This window comes from Danio rerio, chromosome 9 (assembly GCF_049306965.1).
Source record: "Danio rerio strain Tuebingen ecotype United States chromosome 9, GRCz12tu, whole genome shotgun sequence".
Taxonomy (NCBI): Eukaryota; Metazoa; Chordata; class Actinopteri; order Cypriniformes; family Danionidae; genus Danio; species Danio rerio.
The window spans coordinates 30381501-30406119 of record NC_133184.1 but is presented as its reverse complement, the minus strand read 5'-3'; the positions used below and the strand labels follow the sequence as shown (position 1 = coordinate 30406119).

Sequence of the window (24619 nt, the reverse complement as noted above, 5' to 3'; positions counted from 1 at the left end):
AATCAGCCATCTGCCACGGAAAAAAGTGCAAAATGTAACTAGAGGCAGGCCAAGAATTTAGAACATGATGAGATGAGAGGAAATAGAAAATGAATTATATCCCTAGGGGTTATGTGTTTTTTTTTTTTAACTCATCTCTTCATGAAAATTCTGTCATTATTTATTTGCCCTCATGTCAGTCCAACCCTTTATGGTAAGCTTCTTTTCCATCAGAAATTTCTAAACCCACCCAAATGCACAACGATCTTTTGTCTCATCTTTACATTTTAAGATTAAAGTCCCATTCAGAACACAAATAATAAAACATAACTAATTATAGCATTAGCATCACCACTAGAATACAATACTCTTCTGTACATTATTAGTGCAAAGACGTTTTGTTGTCTTCTGCTTTAACTGTTCTGTATATGCAGTTTTTTTTTGAAGCAGAAAAATACTATGTTTGTAGAAATGTAGAAAACATGCAACAGCTAATTATTCAGCATTAAAATGTGTGCTTTGTGTCATGATATAATATAATATAATATAATATAATATAATATAATATAATATAATATAATATAAAAAAACATTTTGAATTTGAAGTGCAAAATCCAGTTCAACCACTCACTGTCAATATTACACCTAGCATATTTAGATATAATTCATTCATTCGTCTTCCTTTGGCTTAGTCTCTAATTTAGAGATTGCCACAGTGGAATGAACTGCCAACTATTCTACCAAATGTTTTATGTAGTGGATGCCCTTCCAGCTGCAACCCAGTACTGGAAAACACCCATACACACTCATTCTTGCATGCATGCATGTATGTACGCACGCACACGCACACACACACACACACACACACACACACACACACACACACACACACACACACACACACACACACACACACACACACACACACACACTTTGGTCAATTTAGTTTATTCAATTCACCTTTACCTGGTTAATTCAACCTTAAATTCTTTGGACTGTGGGTGAAACTGGAGCACCCTGACTCGAAGAACGAAGAATAAAACTCGAAGAACGAAAACGGGAAGAACGTGAAAACTTCACACAGAAATGCCAAATGGTCCAGCCAGGATTCCAACCAGCAACCTTCTTGCTGTGCTAACCACTGAGCCACCATGCACCATGCACACTTTTATATATCTTGAAAAAGAACTGATTTTGATGATCTCTCACAAGCTGGAAAAAATATTGAAATTGATTCCAACAGTACTGTTCCTCTGTATGCTCACTGCAATAAATAAATAAATTAATTAAAAAAGTAAAATAAAAATAAATTATTATGATTATTATTATTATTATTACTATTTTTGTTGACTTAAAACTCAACCTTAATCGAGTAAAGTGCAGTACTTGGGTTAACAGTTGAGTCAAATCAAAAAAGCTGCCTTAAAATTTTAGGTTTAGTCAACTTTTTTTTTCAGTCATGATTTGAACTGGTGGTGCGACATTAATGTCAGATTCAATATAGTCCACAAAGCGTTGTCTTTAAATGTCAATCTTCCTGAAAATCCAGCATCAAATAGTGCCTAGTTGCAAATGAATCCATGGCAAACTGAAGTGGACAAATTACTAAGTTTCTTAGCTAATGATCTTAAGTGAAGGCATAGTAGGCATAGTAGACACACTTTTACATAAAAAAGTGGCACACTCCACAACCTGTCGTTTTGACAGATTGTCTTCAGTATAAGTTCTGAAACTTAAAGGTTGTTTTCATACTACAGGGTGATTCAGAAAGAATACCACAATTTTGAAAATCTATATTTAATCAAAGAAACATATTGGAACCTGGAGTACTTAACAAACTTCACAGCTTCCTTAAATTGATGACAGAAAGAGCTTCTTCATTGCAGGGTTCACGATTTTCAAAATTGTAGTATTCTTTTTGAATCAACCTATATAATGACCTCTTATATGTCAAAACATCAAGACACTTGATTTCTTAGTTCATGACCCCTCTAAGTAACAAAGCTTGATTAATTTATAATGTTTAAATGTTCAAATGTTTATTGAAGAAATATCTTATTACTCAGAGCATATCCTTTTAGGCTGACTGACCTCTGTGATTTATGGAGAGGGTTAAAGCTGTTTAACATGATTTAATCTTCTTTCTCTCAGCATCAACAAAAGTCAGGCCACGGTCAACACAACAGGTCATTACTAAGACAAAGACTGCATTACTCAAGTACAGCAGTGACTACTAAACACGCACATGGTGCTTAATGCATCCCCAAATGCAGCAGCTTTTGGCTGTAGCTCAGATAACAGCTGTTAGGATCCCGGTGAGGAAACACAGAAAATTGGAAGTGAGTGCACGGGCAAGAGTAATGGTGATCCAGCTCTCATGAGTAGCTTGCTGTTTTGACTTGGCAAAAGTGGAGAATCAAGTGGAGTTCGAATTTACATGATGGTTGTGCACGTCTGAAAATAACAGATGGAAAAAGAGGATCATAATGGAACCCAAATGCTTGCAGTCAGGATCCGCACAGAGTGGGTACTCCTTCAAATGCACAAAGGAAGGGGTCAGATATACGCAATTCATCTGAGCCGAGTGACAGAAATGTGGCAATGAACAAGTCGCACAAAATAGAAATTCATTATTTAAACGCTGGAAATAAGAAAGGAAACCCGGGCCTAAAGCCCTCAGTTTAGAACCATAAATTAGTAATGCAGCACACATAATCAATCAGCTTTCCACCAGAGCATAGGTGTCATATATCAGAGTTAGTGACAGAGGAGACCAGTATTCTGATAAATATTCATGTACGTCATCAGGTCAAAAACAGGCCAGAGGCCTTCTATACAGACTCATATCAAAGTCTCAACAAGTGTTGCAACCCATACCTGTGACTAAACTTCATTCCATCATTAATATTGAAATATTTAAAGACAAATAAGTGGTAAAATGACACGGTTGCACAGTGAAGCATGAGAAATGCACACTGAAATAATTCAACCCATAAATAATGGAGAAAAACTTTTAAACTGTATAAATCATTATAGGACTTAACATTGACGACACTTTATTTGACCTCTCAAAGATGTTTATTAACCTCACCACAAATAATTACATATAAATGAACATTAATGTAAAAAAAAAAGTAAAAATAAAAAGTAAATATTAACTTTTCCTTGGCTTAGCCCCTTATTTATCAGAGGTCACCACAGTGGAATGAACCGTCAACTATTTCAGCATACGTTTTACACAACAGATGCCCTTCCAGCTGCTACCCAGCACTTAGAATCACCCATACACTCTCACATCCACACACCACCAATTTAGTTGATCCAATAGAGTGGAGGAACTATGACGCCAATTTGTATGCAAAAACCCGGAAGCGAGTTAGCATTTTAGCAGTTCCGGTTCCCTCGTCCCAAAGTCAATGGGTTTTTTTCAATAGGGTTTCAGTAAAATCGCTTAAATAAGGTTTGTGGCTAACACAAACTCAAGATACTTTCACGTTTTGTTCTATGACATAAAACACATCACACACTCTTGAATTTTTAAATTGGTTATGCTTCTTCAAAAAGACGGTTGCTATCAAGTTGCTAAATGGGACTACAGGCGGTGTCGGGGACATTATACGTCATCGTGCTGACATGGTCTGGCGCACAGCTCGCTTGTGTTGGGCATTTGGATTTGTCTGTTATTTAGGTATTTTCATGAATAGTATTTTATAGTTTGTAGTATTATTCTAATTGGGAATTCAGATTGTGTGTAGATAATTCCTTCACTTGAAAAGGCTGTTGAGACAGATTCATTTGTTGATCATTTATTTTAATAAACAATATTATGAAGATACTGCTTACTGCTGCAGCCTGTCCCTTTCCTGCTCCCAGTAATGCAAACGTATGAATAGATGTGTAAAAATACATGCATGTTAACTGTCATTTTCACGTGATCTAGTGATTTTTCATCTTTTTTTCTTCAGCTGAACACATTTAACTCGGTCTTAACTGCCATATTTACACTCCTCCATAAAATGTATATCATATGTGACCGTATGGGCTGCTTTTCACTGTTCTTTGTGACAAAAAAACGAATATTGAATGTTGCTCTGTGTCCATGATGGAACTTGCAGGTATTTGATAGACTTGTCCCTCATGCCTCATTTCTGTCGTCTGTTAAGATAAGCGGGCTGTGTGCACGTGAGCGATACACTTTTTTTAAATATGTCTGATGATAATGTAGGCAGATTTATACACACAGTTTTAAAACTTTTAGAACAATCATGAAGCAAAACATATATTTCCCACATAAAAAAACGATCCAAAAGGCACATAGGTCTATGTGTTTTTGCGTATTTATTTGTTTATAATATATACCGTGGATTATAATATAATAAACAGAGAGGTCAACTCTTTGTCACATACAATATTTCTAAAAATAAGCTTGATAAGTTGTCTGTAGCAGGGTGGGGCTGACGTCACAGACGAGCGCCCCGATGGCTCTGTAGTCCATTTATAGCCTAATGTTAGCTTTTCAGTATTTGCGTTTGGATTTACGATCAAAAAGTGCTCAAAGTTGTATTTTCGTGTGAGGATTTTCCGGCTGGACAAAACGTGTAAGTGTAATGAACAGTGTTTGAACACAGAGCTTATTATTTGCAATCTTCAAAAAGCCTATGGGAAAATCCCATAGGGATTTTTACGAGGGAACCAGTTTTATGCTACAGTAGCAGCCGATTAGCCTACAAAGTGAAGTCATAGTTCCTCCACTCTATTTACCTAAAGCACGTCTTTGGACTGTGGGGGAAACCGGAGCACTCGCAGGAAACCAATGTTAACGCAAGGAGAACATGCAAAATCTACTCAGAAATGCTAACTGACTCGAGCTTCTTGTTGTGAGACGACTTTTGATTTAGTGGTTAATTCGTATGAATTCGTAAAATCTAATCATACAATTAAGTACAATTTGCTCATCACAAAATGGCGGTTGGGGTTAGGTGTGGGGTTGGGTGCCACGCCTCCTTTTTAAAAAACATACATTTTCACACGACTGAACTTGAATTCGTAACAATTAGCCACTAAACTGACTAAACGTAAAATACTTACTTTTACTTGTGAGATCAGTCTGGTGCCACCCAAATATAAATATAGATAATTATATATAAACATATCTCAAAACACGTTTTTTGACCCACAACCTTAAATTGTAATAAATAAGCTTTTGGATTTTGGATTCCAGTGAAGTTTCACAAAGCCTGAATTACCAATAGTAAAAACTATTAGCTTGTCCAATGTAAAGATCATGCGTCAAATAAAAATATATCATTATCATTATAAACTAAATCCAGGACGTCATGGTGGTGCAGTGGGTAGCACGATCGCCTAACAGCAAGAAAGTTGCTGGTTCGGGTCAGTGTGGAGTTTGCATGTTCTCTCCGGGTTTCCTCAGGGTGCTCCTGTTTCCCCCACAGTCCAAAGACATGCGGAATAGGTGAATTGGATGAGCTAATTTGTTCGTAGTGTATGCGTTTGAATGAGTGTGTATAGATGGTTCCCAGTAATGGGTTGAAACTAGAAGAGCATCTGCTCAGTTGGCATTTCAGTGTAGAGCTTGCATGTTCTTCCATTGTATGCATGGGTTTCCTCCGGGTGCTCCGTTTTCCCCCACAGACATGCGGTATAGGTGAACTGAATAGACTAAATTGGCCATAGTGTACTGTATGTGTGTGAATGAGTGTGTATGTTTTCCAGTACTGGGTTGCAGCTGGAAGAGCATTCACTGTGAAAAACATATTGGCAGGTTAATTCCATTGTGGCAACCCTCATGAATAAAGCCGAAGGAAAATTAATGAAATATCACTAAAATAATATGCTGAATACACTATTAGTTGCATTTTTAATTATAAGTGTAAAAAGGCCTTGCATCCTGACTTAGACCTTGTAAGATGTTGTTCATTAGTGATCTGAAGACCTGCTACTGTAGCAATGCTGATAATTCTTTGCTCTACACTTACTAAAATGACTTTCTGTACATGTATAATACTATTATAATTCCATGTCTTCTTGCACAGGTAAATAGTAAAAGAGCTATATTACAGACGTTAAGAGAAGGATTGCATATTAAAGAATTATATAGTTACCATCATGGGATCAACAACTGAACCCTAATACTGCTCCAGAACTTTCTCTATACGTAAGCTGTAGTCATGGAACACTTACTGCAGCTCCTCAATGTCAAGGTCATGTGCTTGCCTGCCAGAAAACTCATACTGATAAAAGACAAGTCACTCTGCATAAGACATCTGCCAAGTTAATAATTGAAAGTACAAAACGGCAGGTGCCAAACGCATCTTGAAACCCCATTAAACACGCACACACAAACACAAACATATCAGTGTGGAGACCCACATGTAACACTAATCACATTAGCACATATGGCACTGCATATAAACCCCTAACTAACACCTAGGGAACCACATATTACTGTGGACTGTGCTCTCAAACCAGGCTAGCGAAAACAGGCAGGAAAGTGTAATGACTGTGACATATTTACATAACCAGCATGTGAAAAGACACAATAGAAATACATCCAGGATTTTAACAATGAGTCATTCCCACCGCACACACATTTCTTATAAAGGATCATGCGGTCATGGAGAACAAGTAATGACCTTGTAGATCTGCTGTTTGCACAAGTACGTCCATTTTCAGTATAGAACAAAAGGGGAGTGGAGAGGAATAACGAGTAAAAACTGTTGAAGCTCGTTTGTGGCCAAAACACGAGTGCAGTCCAGAAAGGCTGTGTGGCTTCTCCTTGATGAAATAATGGAGGAGGTCAAGGATACTTTGTAGACTGCAGAACAAGTGTCATAGCGGTGGGAGTGATTACACCATTGTAATGCTTGCTCTAGAGGTGTCTATAAGAGAGCTGAAATTGCCCATAAATGAATAATTTGAATGCTTAAAGAAAAATTCCTGGCTTAATCCAGTTTGCCATGTATTAAATGCAAATCATTCATTTAAATGAACTACATTACACCACATTACTTTATTAGCAGCGCTGGGTAATATTTGATTGCATGCAATCTAGATTACAAGACTACAAATTTCTCACTAAATTATTCATAATTTATAGATCTCTTTGTTGTCTCTGAATGTCATACAATGTCAGACATCTCTGGTTGCTCCTGTCAAGCACCCTGGCGATGTAAAAAGAACAAAATATTTTAAACCTGAAAAAGGTTGACAATGTCATTGTTATATTTTCTTATATATTATTGACTACAGTTTTATGCAAAGGTTTGAGCACCCCTCTGTGGCTGCATACTTTCTTTATAAGAGAAGATTGCAGCGAAATGCCGTTCGGTTTGTAGAGAAAGTTAGATGATCTTGTTTTTCAGACAGAAATCCATAGTGTAGCAGTATTAAAATGTGTAAAATTAAATTAAAGCTAAAAAATAGTTTATGCTAAAGCTTGGGTACCTTCTCTTTTGTGCGTTTCAAAACCTGTAGTCGTTTACTGCTGATTGATTACAACAAAAAAATTGATTTATATATATAACTTCACAATCCTTACAGAGGTGCAGCCAATCCTGAAAAAAGATATTTAAGATAGCTGATTGCTTGTTGTGCTTCTCTTTATTGTGAACCTGAAAGTAGCAACATGGGAACCTCAAAAGAACTTCCTAATCACCTAAAAACTAGGAAAATCACCAACATGAATTAGAAGGATGCAAAAAGCTATCAGAAAGGTTTCAAGTCTCTATCTCCACAGTCAGAAATACAGTAGGAAAATGGAAGGCCACCGGAACAGATCTTGTGAAGGAAAGATGTGCTAGACCAAGACAATTATCTAAAAGCAAAAGTGAAGAACGGTTAGAATAATCACAGACAAACCACAGACCACCTCCAAAGAGCTCCAAGAACATCTTGCTGCTGATAATGTCACTGTCCATGGTACACTTTTCAAAAATCAAATATGAAGGAGGGTCTATCATGCTGTGGGGATGTGTGGCAGGCACAGGTACCGGAAACCTTGTCAGAGTTGAAGGTTGCATGGATTCCACCCAGTATCAGCAGATTCCTAAGAGCAATATTCAAGAATCAGTCAAAAGACTGAAGTTATGCCAGGGTTGGATGTTTCAGCAGGACAATGACCCTAAGCACAGTACCAAGGAATTCATGGTCAGACACCATACAATGTCCTAGAATGGCCATGCCATTCTCCAGACTTGAACATCATCGAAAATCTATGGATTGATTTGAAAAGGATTCTTCGCCCTCGGCACGCGTAAAACTTAAACTGGAGAATTTTTTAAGGAATAATGGTTCAAAATATCCTTATCCTTATCCTTGGCTATAAGCTTCTACAGGCTGTTATTTCAAGAAAAGGTGGCTGTACAAAAGATTGATGTCATTATTTTGTTGGGTTGTCCGAATTTTTTGCACCAGTCTGTTTTTGTTATGACTTTAATGGCATTGCATCTATTGATTAAATAATGTTATGTCAGAACTTAAATGTTGCTTTGGCCATAGGGTATAAAACATATCAAAATTAATTTGCTGATTTGAAAGGCCAGCAGGTTATGGCTTGCAATTATGAAAATGATCAGGGGTGCCCAAACTTTTGCATGAGACTATTTAATGCAGATATTGCCATTTTTCAAACCTTTTGACCAAAAATATTTTTTCCTATATTTTTTTCTCATATAAGTCCCTCAAAATTAAACATTTCAGGTATTAATAAAAACACATTTGCAGTTTTTTTTTGTTTTTTTTTTTTTTGTCGATTAATGTCCACATGAAGTGCAGATATTTTTTAAATTAAAATTATTTTAAATGTATACTTTTTAATGATAATTTATTGTTTTAGGAAATCCCGGTGTCATATAATGTTTATGATGTCAAAAAATATTTAATATTTCTAAAAGTAATTCCTAGACAGATTACACTACTTGAAGTTTGCAATCTAACACATTACTTACAACAATTTACTACAATCAGTCACAGGCTACATTTTTTCTGAGCCCAGTTCTTCTGTTTATAAGCTATCCACACAAATAATAAAATTTAATTTATGATTCAGCGAATCCAAGAAATACGAGCTTTAATAGAAACTGATTTATGGCATATGGTAATGCATGACTTATGCTAATAGATGAACTCGAGAACATGCATATTAAATGCAAAATCCATCATCCTTAATTCGACATAATCTAAAAATTAGTCGTCTTTGATCTATAGATTCAAAAATTATATTGTGGAGACAGTATTAACCAGTGAGAAGTACAAGAGAAAAAGTGAACAAATATAAACTGGCAGTAGAGTATATAAATAAGACGAGAGTTATTAATATAGAGGGATGAGAGTTATTTCCGTTCCAGACAACAACTGTCAGACACACAATATCAACTATTTTCTGATTACCAACTGATATATGATACTTGGCTCATCATAAGAGCAGCCATCAAGCATGACAGAAACACAAAAACAATAAATAAACTCATTTATTTAGGATCATCTACAGCATGGCCATTGGTCTTTCTTTTGTGCACTTTCAGAAGCAGGTCAGAATACAATATTGAATTTATTGACTTTTTAGACTCCTTGTCTTGGGTTTCTTTGTTCTTTTTATGGCTTGTAGTTTTACAGAAAGGGCACATACCTGGGTGTACTGATGGTCTGGGTAGAGGTACAGTAAAATGATGTGATTTCTACATATAGCTTGCATACTTCAGTTCTTGCAATCCTCAAATTGGTGGAGCTGATTCTGAAAAATATATTTACATTTAATCTTTTGGCAGACTGAAAATTAGGCCAATAAATGTAATACAATTTAGAAATGACTAACAATAGTAATTGTTACAAGAAGTCACAGTAAGTCTAACACAGTACACAGAGTACAACGATAAAAAGTAAAAAAAAAAAAAATAGAATATAAGTGTAAGTTTGGATGCTTTTCTTTTTAAATAAAAAAAGTAGATCAAATCTGGTCAGTTAGAATATAGAACAGAATGCGTGTATGTATGTTAGAAAAATATAAGATGTACAGTATATATGTATAGAAAGTTTAGACAGACAGACAGACAGACAGACAGACAGACAGACAGACAGACAGACAGACAGACAGACAGACAGATAGACAGATAGATAGATAGATAGATAGATAGATAGATAGATAGATAGATAGATAGATAGATAGATAGATAGATAGATAGATAGATAGATAGATAGATAGATAGATAGATAGATAGATAGATAGATAGATAGATAGATAGATAGATAGATATTATCACGAAAAACTGTGCAATTGTTTTTAGTTTTCTTTCCCTGATTTTATTAAGATGGATTGCTGGTGATTGGATGGATGTCGGCCCAATTGGGTAGCATTACTTGGACAGAGGAAAATTAAGACCTGTTTAATATTATTTAAGACATACAACACAATATTTCAGTGAGTTTAAGATTTTTCTAAGGCCTAAAATTTTGTTTTTGAAATTTAAGACATTTTAAGAACTTTTTAAAGACCCCGTGGACACCCTGTAGATGAAGTGGTTACGAATTATTAGAAATTAAAAAACAAAGTTAATTTGTCTTTCTAGTCTGTAAAATTTCGTTTTATTAAGTAGAAAATAGAAAATAAATATTTTAAATTAATGTAATGTGATGCTATGATTTACATGTTTCCGATTGGCTACTTCTACTTCATACTTAATGAGGGGGAGGGGCTTGCTGCTCAAACAATACACAGACTCTGACGTGAAGCAGCAGCAGCTCCGTGTTTCCTGTGTTTTTATTAACATTATTGTCCCTCATCAGGTATGAAATATTGAAATCGTTATCAAAATGTGTTGAATATACGTTAGAGATGTGAAAGCAACAAGTGTCATCTATTAAATTAACCTGATAGTGTATATTAATATATAAAAGAGTTCGTATTAACTGTATATATATACGCTCTGCACTGTAATTCCAACGGTAACATGATGATATGATGATTTAAATGCCAACTGTAGTAACGGTCAAGTGAATGTATATTATATGTATCAACATAACAACTAACAAAGGGAATATTGTTACAAAAGTAATTATAAAGTCACAAAGTGCTATTATTTCCCATAGTTGGTTACAATGTATATATAAAGAGAGATATATGTGTAGGTCGGTTATATGCCTTTGTGTGTGTTATAGAATAATTAAACTGTGAATAGTTTATTTAGGAAGAATCACATAATTACTTTATAGTAATTTATAGCAGTAATGTGCAGGGAATATGTATGTGATTATTTTGTGATATGTGTATATAATATCTGTGAAGATGTTTACATATGTTGTTCTACAATGTGAAAGTATACTTTTAAGTGCATTCATTTAAAAAAAAAACAATACACAGACTCTGACGTGAAGCAGCAGCAGCTCCGTGTTTCCTGTGATTTTATTAACATTATTGTCCCTCATCAGGCGGTGAGGGCGCTACATAGACAGAAAGATAGATCATCACTTTTAATGGTTTTGCTGTTTGTAAATAAATTATTAATTTTTTAACTTTTAAAACGTTAAAACGTAAGATTCTCATGACCAATGTTTCTCCTGTTGCATTATATTTATAATTGCATTTAGTCTAGTTTAATCAATTAAAGCTAGACAACATCACAATGAATGCCTTGTAATGAAACAAGCAATCAAGCAGTTAGAATATATTACACTAAGCATGACAATATATTAAACATCAATAAACCTTATGAGTCCATTGAACTTATATTATGTTAAACAGACCTAAAACAGCTTGAGTAACTTATAAAATTAAGTTTAAAATTGATTAACTTAGTTTAATAAGTAACAATGAACTAAAACATATACTATCATTATAATTGTTCATATAATTTTTACAGTGTATGAAATGGCCTTAGACAACTGTTTTACCTTATTTAGAAGGGTCATGAATATTCTGCTCTGAGGCTCATGTGGCTCACATCAGTCACTCACACAGCAGTATGTACTCTGAAATACACGTGCAAAATAATCACTTCAGTCGCAAAAAAAGAATTTGACATATTCAGATATCTTGTCAAATAACAACTGTTTCAAGTTGTGTTATGTGTTGTGGGGATTGGTTTAGGTTTTTATTTTGTGGATTTAATGTAAATGAAACAAAGACAGAAATCAATGACAAACTCTACGTAAACAGATCGTCATTTTACTGTCTCATCACCCCATTAGAATGATGACAAGAAGCTTTGTTTTATCGAGTTTATTGATATTATTTAAGGGCTGAATAAGACACAATGTTTGTTCATTAAAGACTTACAGGCATACAGCCAGTTTCACGACATAATATAAATAGTTTAATAAGAGTTAAACACACCTTATGCATCCTCAGGATGCCGCTGAACAAACAGACATCCACCTTTTCCAAGCATTCTTCGACGAGCTGTGTCCGGTTTTCAAAATAAGAGTCCCACCATGAAGAAACATGTTCAGCATTGTTGTCATTTTACTAGGAAACGTTGTAGCCACTCAAACGCTGCTTATTATGATCCAGATACTAGGGGTGTTGTGCAACAGTGAGTTTTTTCATATATTTTTTCTGTGGTCTGTTGTTTAAACAAGATTTAAATAAAGAGAAGGAACCTTGTTGTTTGAGGCTCAAGGTTTATCATTTCTATGCAGCCTACGGAACACTTAGTATTCATTCCTTCATTTTCAGCTTAGTCCCTTTATTAATCAGGAGTCGTCAAAGTGGAATGAACCAACAACTTATTTAGCATATGTTTTACACAGCGGATGTCCTTCCAGCCACAAGCCCAGCATTGGGAAACATCCATACATCTTGCATTCACACCAGAATATTCAATTCACCTATAGCCTAGTGCATGTCTTTGGACTGTCAGGAAAACCGGAGCTGAACTCAACCAAGATTTAAATTATATTTTTATTTTTAACATGAGATTTACTTCACTTGTTTACAGGTTTTAATTTTGATCAAATATATGGTAAAGGAGCAATTAAGAACATTTGCAACAGCAGCTTTATAATACTCACTTTAATGACCAAACATATTTTGTAAGAAAAACATTTAACTTATGAATATATGTTGATTCTTGGGCATCAAATGACTTCATATGACTTGTGCTTGTGCTTTTGTATTTCATTTTTTTTTTTAAATATACTCCCACTGATATCTGTGTACTCTTTAAAGTGAAACCCAGTCAAGTGTAAAAACAGCATAATTGCTTTACACCAGCACTGGATCACGTCAGCACCACTGCCATTCAACAAACATTGCCTGACATCCAACTATATGTGGTGCTTGAGGGCTCTCAGCCATTACTAGCACCGTCAGTGCGGCAAAACGACAATGCTCCACAAAAGCCGCCCGCAGTGACAGCTCTGCAGTCACAATCCCCAAGTTCACTACATTTAAATGCATGAAATCCCTGCTCTGCATCTCACTGAAGCGTTTTGGCAGATCTTCAGAGACGTGTGGGACAGTCTTCCCACTCTGAGGAACCATAATGATGAGTCTGTGCGGAGACCTCAATTATTCATTTGTGGAATGTGAAAAAGTGAAGCAATAGCAGCTCTTTAAAAGAAAAAGAGAAGAAACAGATTGAAGAAGAACATTTGCAGTACCTGTAGGGCAGGACTGTCTTTCACACAGTGTCACAGTTTAAACACACAAAAAGGGGGAACAAAACAAAAACAGAATAAATATTCTGTGTATTCAGAGCATATATAGCTTCTGAGCTATTGTTCCCGGTTTATCAACAAAATGTTGCATATCAATTGGGTAGGCTAAATTGTTCGTAGTGTATGAGTGTGTGTGTGGATGTTTCCCAGAGATGAGTTGCGGCTGGAAGGGCGTCCGCTGCGTTAAAACTTGCTGGATAAGTTGGTGGTTCATTCCGCTGTGGCGACCTCGGATTAATAAAGGGACTAAGCCGACAAGAAAATGAATGAATGAATTTTGCATATCAGTTTATGTACATATTTTCAAACAATGCCACTTATGTTTACCATAAGGTTACTTTTTTCTGATATTTCAGTATGATAAACAGTTAATTTACAGTCAAATCTATGGTTTAGTTTGCGTGCCAAGAAGCATTTTTGGCTTCTTGACTAAAACACAACACTCCATCAAATTCATATATCTTTTAAAACACTCCAAGTCTTTCTCTTTGTTTACCCCATTGTCTGTGAATTTTGGAAAATCTTTTTAATTTAGCTTGCATTTCTGATTAAAGGACCATTTATTTGCTCATGTAACACGCCAACCATAAACACCCTCTGGGTCCGTCTTCTGCAGCAGCCATGCTTTATTTTTCATGATTGCATTAGCCATGCTTTATTTATCATTATTGTTCTTGGCTTGAACTGTTCTTTATTCAGATAGCCATCTAATTTTACTCAGCAAGACTTATTATTGACAGTTATTGACAACATTTAACTACATTCCACTGTTTGTGAATTCATGAAAAATCCAAAGAGAGTCCAAAGTATGAGAAAGCTTTGTGTTTTGAATTTTGTTTGGGCATATAGAAAAAAACAAGAATTGAAACCAAGCTTGTCTAGCTTAAAAGACGCATTTGTGTACTTTCTTAAAGAAAGTTTCACATGTGAATTCAGCCCTGAAATATCATTTTTATTTGGTTGTTTTCTCACTTATCAAGTTTAAAAAAAAAACTGAAATTAATAAATTAAATTGTTATTTTCTTCATTTTTTTACACTTATAGACACTTCAAAAAACAGAATTTCCATTATACACATTGCCAAAAAAGTACTCAACTCCACATTCTCAATTATTGCTAAAAACACGTATTTACAATGAGCTCACACAACACAAATCTTAAGATATCTTGGCCCAACTTAATTGTTTTATGTGAAATCCACTTAAATTTGTCAAAACCAATTAACCTAATTGGTTTGTGCTAGGACAACGTGAATAAATTGTGTGCAACCCTGGATTTTTTACAGTGCAACTACAGCTTCACACATTGAATGACATACTGTGTATATATATATATGTTTAATGAGAATTATGATATACATAATACATAACCTGACCATCTACAACCAAAATATTTCATAGTTAATGAGGTGCAGCATGATTTATTTACCTATTAAATCTCTGATACTGCAAGCTCAGCAAAACAACAGAAGGCAAAGCTGGAGAGATTTACAAAAACACTTTAGTGTATAGATCTCTCAGTGCATTTAAAAATGGCTATAGTATAACAACAAATCTGAAGAGGGTTTATAACTATTAATTAGAGCTCCACCAGAGGACTGCTGAATCTGCAGGAAGTGAAAGACATGTTTAAAGATTGCTACTGTGTTTGTTTTGTGAAAGTCAGTGTGTCAAATAGTTTTTGACACAAAGTACACTGTAAAAAAAAGTTGACAACTTAAAATTTTAAGGTAACCACACTGTAAAATCAAAAAAGTTAAGGTAACTCAAACCATTTAAGGAACCGATAGTTCAAAAACTAATATTAATGAGTACTGTGAACTTAATCCATTTAAGTTGAAATAATGAGCTCTTTAATTATCTCATTAGCTTCAACTGAGTTCAAAAGTCTTTTCAAATGAGTAGAATTAACTTTCATTCAATTTAACTACACTCATGTCATTTAATTAAGTTGACTGTTGGGTTTTATAGTGCAGCTTCAGAACATATTTGAGTTTGCTGAACTTAAATCGAGTCCAGAGCAGTACATGGGTTGAAAGTTGACTCAAAAAGCTCAAAAAAGCTCTGCAGCAAGTTGCCTTAAAATTTTGAGTTGAGTCAACTTTTTTTGTGTAGTTTTCTTTTCTTTTTTCACTTTGAGTGTATACATGTCTTTACAGTTCAATAAGTGATGTTTAATGAACAAGTTTCAGGAGAAGCATGATCAGTTTTGATGAGGCTAATTCTTTATTGACAATCATTCTATTATCCAATCAGCTTAAGACCAAACCCCTATATAAATAGTAAAACACGTCATACCTCTCTTTTCTCTTGACTTCAGCATCCCTCAACCACCCCAAATCTACACTATTAAACTCAATACCTAAATCTAAGGGGGCGTTCTAGAGCCTGGCTATACACTGTGCTTGGACCCCTATCTCCCTCTCTGTCCTCAAACGCTGAATAATACAAGTTAGGGTGTCTTTCCAAGAGACCTCTCCCTGGACAGCACGTCAAATACATATTCTATTCAATCAAGTAACTCGTAAAAACAGGTATGAATGACTTGTTTAACCTACGGGAAGCTATAACAAAATCAAGCAGGGTATACCTTTATATCTATAATTTTGTCAGCTGTAGCAGTGAACCGCAACATGAATTTGCAGGAAGATTCAGTGAAACTCAATAAAAGTAAAACATAACTGCTTGAATCTGAATACAACATAAATTTAACCTCCCCCCCCCCCCCCCACCCCCACCCCCTCTGCAGCTGAACAAGTTTACTTTTGCAGCAATTTTCCAAAGCTGGGGTGAAAAATAACTACTGCTAAAACAGAAGTATATGACTCTTAAAAAGAGAAATGCTTACACAAAGATTGACTTTTCATGCTTTATTTAAAAGCACCTAGCAAAACAGAAATGCATTTTTTAGTAATTCTAAAACTCAAGCCAACTATAATACAAAAACACTGAACAAAATGTGACAGGTCACTGAAGCAGATAAGCCCTTCCTCATCTAAAACATGCACATTTTGTGGAAGTGCACACAGGTGAGCAGACACATTCATCAGTCACCAGGCTCGCTGTGCCTCTCGAGACCATCTGAACGTTTGTATCTTCGCTGCAAAAAAACTAAGCATAAATAATGGTGTAAAACCTGGCACCGCAAAGACCCCTGTGGGAATTAGGGGTGTTGTTTGTGCTCCAGAGACGTTTCCTGCAGAGATAATCGCATTCCCTGTTATCCTGAGCCAGCCCCCTGAGCTGAGGTTAGGTTTCTGAACTGTGCAGGTGAGCCTTCTAATGTTTTGTTCAATATTCATCAAAAAAACATGAAGCGTACCCCTAAACAGTGTTACCCTCTATCACACGTACAAAACATCTTCTAAAAAAGATTTAACTGTAAGTAATTCTGTAAGGTTCTAAAGTAGTCTGTGGCTAAACATTTAGTTCACTTTTTTCATTCTATTGGCTATTTCTTAAAGGTGTCTGCAAAAAATCCATACAGGAGAGAATCTATTTTCTGTCAAACACTGTGCACTTGACACTTTTTTTTCTGCTGAGTTGGAAAATATTAAGCTTTGTGTTAAAAATGCAGCACTCATCACTGTTGGTTTATTTACCCAGCCATCCAACTGCTGTAGAGAGGTAAAGACCACCAACCAACTGAATAGAAAATGTGGGTCTGTTTACTCTAGTTTATGTAGTTGAAAAGTTAGATTGTTCATTCAATATTTCAAGGGGATCATCAAAATTAAGTAATAACTGCAAGAGACCGTTCAAATTAAACATTTGAAATGTGAAGTTAAGGGAACAAGCTTTAACATGTGAATGTTAGTAAAATGAATGTGAGGTAATTAATACGTTGACAAAATAAAAAAACTTTAAGATATCCTGAAGGTAAGAATCCTTTCTCTTCTATTTTCTCTGCTATCTGAAAGGCTTGAATCTGTTCCCACACCTTCCCATTTAGCTTTTATTTTAAATTGTCAGAATCTTTGTATTAGAAGCACTTCTTTATGATTATTGTCTTTTGACTATTGTTGTGTTTTGAGCATAACATGCATTAAACTAATCAGAGTCTCATCTCTCATCTCAGTTGCGTCACTCCTGGCACATTTGCTATTTACATAGCGGATTTTGTTAGAAGAAAAATTGAGCTCTTCACAAGCAAGAACACTCTAAGCTCTAACTCTTCATCTAAACTACTAAGCACAAGCCTCCTCCCTTTAGCCTCTTTACTTTCTCTTTACTTTACTTTTACTCTGTAGTTGACTCCTTTACTTCTGTGGATAAGAAAACGGTGTTGTACGCACTCCACTTAAGACATCCATTAGCTAACATATTTAATTTTGCTTGTTAAGTGCAAAGATTTGTTTCAAAACTATTTCTATATATCTATATATCCAAACACACATCCTATTCTTATGCCTCATGTGGTGTTATGTGTCTCCAAAACTCGACAGATAGACAAATCTAAACTTGACATGAAGTAGTGTTTTTTAAATCTATTTAGTAAAATTTTTGTAACATTTTAATCCTTACACGTAAAGATATTTGTGTATTGGTGTACACCCTGTGTGTATTACACATTTGAACATGCATAGGCGCAAAACTATTTTTTGCAAATTTAATTATTATACGATTACTTTTTACAATCACTATCACTCATAAAATATAGAAAACTAAAAAGATACAGTGATGTTAACAAAATATTTGATAATGTAACTTCATTCCTGAATAAAAATATGTTATTGTGGATGATTTATACAAAATAATTATTTAATAAACTATAAAAAAAAACTTCATATAAGCAAGTCTGTATATTGCAAAACATAGATTAGTGCTCATGTCCTTAATTGTATCTGTTTGCTAGACATACAAAGACAAAAGCATACCAACCCTTTTAAGTTTGGGTGTTGGATTCAAAATGTTTCTTACAGCCACTGATGTGGTACTGTCAAATTAATACAAAGCACAAGTCCAACTACTTTTTCAAAAGAATATGTGTATCAATATGCACAGCACATTACTCTTTTGCATCTCCACATATAACAGAAACACAATAAAGCTTGCTAGTACTTCACTTGAGTATTTTCTTTTTCAAAACGATTGAATAAAAATTATATTTCTCTTCAAATCTACATTTCTTTGCTGAATTTCTCCCATTAGCTCACCCAGCAGGTCCACAAAACTAGAACGAGAAAAACAAACTAAATGTTCTCTTTCATTCACAAGTCCATTCAACAGCCACCAGCTCTGTCAGCCAGAGAAACAAATTACCGTATCCTTTAAACAAGATTTAGGTTTTAAATTGCACAGGGTTGTGAATTTCCTGAGGCTCAGCGAGGGAGCTTTAGCTTTTTAATGTTTAGGGAGAAAATGATACCCCAGCGCAGAGTGCAATGTGAGTTCTGACTCTAAAAGCGCTGCCTCCCGCTGTGGTGTTTATTGAAGTGAAGGGCTCTCGGCTGCACATGTGATGGTAAAATTGCTGACTCCGGCAGTAAGGAAACCTCGCTGTTCCCACAGTACAAGCATGAGAGATGAAAGATTTCTGAAAAGAAAAATCTAGGGCAAACTTATCGAAACAGCCTAAGATTGTCACTAAAAACCCCCAGTATGTGAAAAGATGAAGAGAGTGTGAGGAATCAATCACCTTCCGCTGATGAGACTGTGTCAACTTTCTTTCTCTGTAAAGAGAACACAAACAACCAACTTTTTTGTCATCTCATGTCCACTAATACTGAATATTCAAATAGTTTCATTTCAGCAGACTATACACACACACACACACACACACACACACACACACACACACACACACACACACACACACACACACAGTTATGCCCATAAATATCTGGACATTGACAAAATACTTTTGGCTCTATACACCAAAACTGAGACTGTCAGCTTTAATTTGAGAGTATTTACATCCAATCAGGTGAACGCTGTAGGATGTACAACAGTTTACATATGTGTCAAGAGGGGTCTGGATGCAGACCTGGGGCCTCATGTACAAAGAATTGCATTGAAACTAAAACATTGTGTACGCACAAAGCTGTAAACCAGCGTACGCAGTAAAAAATTCTGATGTATGAAACACTGCGTACGCCGAATCCCACGCATATTCTCTTTGTACATCTGAATGAACGTGAAACTGAGCGCAACATGCACGAGCGCAAAACCCCTCCCTGTTTCCTCCCCCGTATGAATATGCGAATGACTCTACTTTGGAAAAACCCAACGAAAAAGCAATGGGAAAAGCAAGCAAGAAGAGAAACTTTGAACAGAATGTTAATTGGAGGTGCTGCTTTCGGAGGTAGATCAGAGAAAAACAGTATTATTTGCAAGTTTGTCCTCCAGAATTAATAACAAAAGAAAAAAATAGAGTGGGAGCGTTTAGCTGATGCGGTTAACACAGTTGGGTCTGAACAAACATCGCACACAGTGGTTTTAAAAAAGAAATAGTGTGATTTATATTTTTTTGCAGTGTCCATAACAGAGAAAGTGGCGTAGCTTGTAAAACGCATGGTAACGTGTTTTGACACGTTCGAGCATGAACTCAATGAGAACTCATGAGTTCAAATCCAGTATCTGATAAATTTCTTTTAAAATTCTTTTTTTTTCCCAGCTTCATATCAAATTTTGCCTATGCTCTTCATCATGAGAAAGACAAGTAGGAATCATTGATAAGTCTGTGCATCATATTTTATTTGCACATTTACTGAAAGGAAATGTTTCTGATTAATGGATGCAAATTCATCTTCAGATGGTGCCTTTTTAGCAATGTGTGTGCAGTAGATTGCTCTGATTACAATGGGAAAAACTGCGAACTCTGCAAATTGCGCTTTAATGTTTAACTGATCAACTGCATGGTATGGAAACCTTATTTACCTGCTAGACATGCGGATGAACCCGTCTCATACAGCTGCCATTGCACGGCTCAAAGACACTTTGTAGAGTGCAATTTAACACAACTGTCTCAAGGAGTCGCCAATGGAAATAAAACAGACATGCACAAGAACGGTACGTACACCAGGCATGCAGCTGGCGTGGAGCTGCGCACATTCCCAAGTTCATTTCATCGTTAGTAAATCCAAACGTGAGCGATTCTGAGCGTGAAACCTGGCCTACGCAAAGTTTTTGTGGATGCGCAGCGTTGATACATACTAAATACTTTGGCACCCATCAAATTAAAAAAGGCTAGAGAGAATAAAACTAAACCATGGTATTACAGTCATACTCGCGCTCTCAAAACAGCAACCCGTGCCCTGGAACATAAATGGAAAATAAACTAATTTAGAGGTCTTTAGAATTGCGTACAAAGACAGTATATCCAGCTATAGGTGGGCTCTAAAATCTGCCAGGGCCAAGCACCTGCGCAAACTGATAGAAAATAATCATAACAATCCTAGATTTTTATTTAACACCATCTCATTTAAAAAAAACTCATCTAGATTAGCAAATAATCGGTCATCCTTGGAACAAATTGTTCCACCGCAAATTAGTAGTGATGACTTCATGAATTTTTTCAGTGATAAAATAGAAGGCTTTAGACAGAAAATAGGAGATGCTAAACTTTCTGCACCGGCTTATACTCCAAATCCTATAAACATTTCACTGAGTCATAATAATAATAACAATAATAATAATAATAACCTACAGTGCTTCAAAATCATAGAACAGGAAGAGCTAGATAAAATTATAAATAGCTCTAAACCAGCTACGTGTATGCTGGACTTAATTCCAACAAAATTACTGAAAGAATTGCTGCCTGCTATAGGAGAACCTCTTCTTAACATTATCAACTCTTCTTTATCTATAGGCCATGTTCCAAACTCTTACAAGCCAGCTGTTATTAAAAGAAAAGCTAGTCTATGCTTTTATGACTTCTAGGCTGGATTACTGTAATGCTCTATTTTCTGGCTGCCCAACATCCTCTATTAACAAACATGTATGGCTGTCAACGGAACTGGTTCTCTTGAGGTTTAGAAGGGAAAGAAGTGGAATGTTATGCAATGGCCAAGTCAATCACCTGACCTGAATCCGTTTGAGCTTGCATTTCACTTGCTGAAAACAAAACTAAAGGGAAAATGCCCCAAGAACAAGCATGAACTGAAGACAGTTGCTGTAGAGGCCTGGCAGAGCACCACCAGGAATGAAACCCAGCATCTGGGGCCTCATGTACTAAGACTTGCGTGGAAATCATACTAAAACATTGCGTACGCACAAAGCTGTAAATGTGCGTACGCAGCGTTGATACATGAGGCCCCTGGTGATGTCTATGCATTCCATACTTCAGGATGTAATTGACTGCAAAGGATTTGCAACCAAGTATTAAAAAGTAAAAGTTTAATTTATGATTATTATTATGTCCAATTACTTTTGAACCCTCAACAAGTGGGAGGCAAACATCCTCAAATTAAAGGTGAATGTCTGCAAAAGCACATCTTGTTTGTTTAATTAAGCACATCTTGTTTGCTTAAATTCAAATCCAATATGCTGGTTTATAGAGCCAAATATGTTAAAATTGTGTCAATGTCCAAATATTTATGGACCTAACTGTATATACTTCTAATGTGCTCCTTAATTATAATTCTAATAGTTAAAGTTTTGTTTAGGTATTGGGAATGATGGGGGTGTAGAATAAGGTCATGCAGAATATGTACTTTTTAAGTGTAAATAAACATTCAATATCTAAATCAAAGAAAGACAATAAGCCACTGGTTAATAGTGAGAATTAGTCCTTAAACTAAAGTCTTTCTATACTCTATGGTAACGGTCTGTCAAAAAACAGATGTTCGATGATGGCTGTAATCTGTAATCGCGAGACATGAATGCCAGTTTAAGTGCAACTTTACAATAACCCTTTATTTTATTAGTTAACTTTTGACATGGTGTTGACAATAAATAACTTTTCAACATGACAAATAGTCATTGGGAGTATGAGTTGACCGTGTTTAACATCTGCTAATGCTATGAAGATCCCTCAACGGATATTATTCTGACTAAAATTGCCTTTCATGAGTACATCATTTATTCTATGCCATAAATTGCAGTTTTGCTTTATTTGGTCATTTCTGTCCCTGGCCTGCACACAAACTGCGCACAAATTGTAGTCATATTATGTTAACAAATGCTCAAAGAAACCAGAGAAAAAATTATTGGGTAGCATATATGCCGCAAGAATGACTGGGAGCTATGAGAAAAACATAAGATTTTGTCTTTTAACTTTAACTACCCCACCAAAAAAATTCTTAACTACTAATGTTACTTGTTAACACACTCAATGCATTTTTTTTCAACACATCCCATAATTTTTAAAAAAATCAGCCTCTACTAAATGGTTGAAATGTCGGTTTATGGTTAAAGTACCAGACTAAATACATATACTAAGAAAAATCTGAAAATATGAAGTTTAAAACCATTTATTTAAACATTTTTGAATGCTAAATTTTAGATTCTCATTTAACATGTTTTTTTTTTTTTTTTTACAATAAAACCAAAATCAAGTGTAGTAGTGCAACAGAATTAAGTTTGTTTGATTGTTTTTTAAACCAACAATGCTGTGTGTGAACCATTATTTAAAACTTTAAATGACTTTAACAGTCATTATTTAAAATAGTGAAAAATGGTCAACCATTTGGTAGAGCGGCAGTTAAAGGGGTTAAAAATTATTATCATGTGTGGACTTGTCAGATGCTTTTGAAAAACCTCCCAATCACAGCAGCTTAAAAAAATCAGAGGCAAAAAAGATGAAGAGTGGTGCATTACAGTTCTACTTGTATTGTTATATAATAAATAAACATTATCAAACATTAAGCTTTAATATTATGAAATAATTGGCTGATGCTTGTATGATTTTTTATATTCTAAATGGATATGCTCCACATCCATTATGTGAAGTTGTGACACAGAAAAATAATAATGGCAGAGCAACATGAACTAATACTAGAGGAGACAGTGCTGTGCAGTCTAGACAACTTTTGCATGGTAAGTCTTCTCAGTAAAGCCAGTCAATTCTGGAATACACTTCCTACTGATTTAAATACAGTGTAAATTCAGTATTGTTGAACCTGGATCCTCATCATCAATTAAATACAGTGTTAATTCACTAATGTTGATCTTTCAACATTAGTGAACTCAAGTCGATCCTTGAATTCACTAATGTTGATAGTGTTAATTGTCAGCTCCAATGGTGTGGTGGTTAGCGTTTTTACTTATGACACTAATATTCATTGCGACTCGTGTTCCAATTCCACATTAAAGTCCTATACCAATCTTTCCCATCTCTACTCACAATTCTTAGCTGTCTATATTATCAACCGTCCTAACTAATAAAGGTGAAACCCCTCCAAAATGAATTAAATTAAAAATATAGTGTAAATTCACTATTGTTGGTCCTAGAACATCATCATCATTTAAATACAGTGTAAATTCACTAATGTTGATCCTGGACCATCATCATTTAAATACAGTGTAAATTCACTATTGTTGATCCTGGACCATCATCATCATTTAAATACAGTGTAAATGCAATATTGTCAATCCTGATCCATCATCATCATCATAAAGTGTGAATTCACTAATGTTGATCCTGGACCATCATCATCATTTAAATACATTGTAAATTAACTATTGTTGATCCTGGACCATCATCGTTTAAATACAGTGTGAATTCACTATTGTTGATCCTAGACCATCATCGTCATTTAAATACACTGTAAATTCACTATTGTTGATCCTGGACCATCATCATCATTTACATACAGTGTAAATTTACTAATGTTGATCCTGGACCATCATCATCATTTACATACAGTGTAAATTTACTAATGTTGATCCTGGAACATCACCATTATTTATATACAAGTGCTAATTGTCAGCTCCAATGGTGTGGTGGTTAGTGTGTCGATCCATGACACTGAAGTTCACTGCGATCCGTGTTTGATTCTCACCTCGAGGTCATATGCCAATCCTTTCTC

General features: G+C 35.3%; 1 long non-coding RNA gene across 3 annotated transcripts in view; it reads right to left on the bottom strand.

Annotated features, from left to right (window-relative positions):
• LOC101884827 (uncharacterized) overlaps positions 1-12385 on the bottom strand; it is a 100648-nt gene extending 88263 nt beyond the window's left edge. For 2 of the 3 annotated variants that reach the window (XR_012385448.1, XR_012385447.1), the window contains exons 1-3: positions 12326-12385; positions 11884-11961; positions 9626-9730 (exon numbers count right to left, since the gene is read on the bottom strand). This is a non-coding gene — a long non-coding RNA (uncharacterized lncRNA). Of the gene's footprint in view, positions 1-3034; positions 4759-5441; positions 8045-9625; positions 9731-11883; positions 11962-12325 lie in introns of those variants that run through there. The other variant, XR_002457237.3, reaches the window with a different exon arrangement.
• Between the last annotated feature and the right edge of the window lie 12234 nt (positions 12386-24619).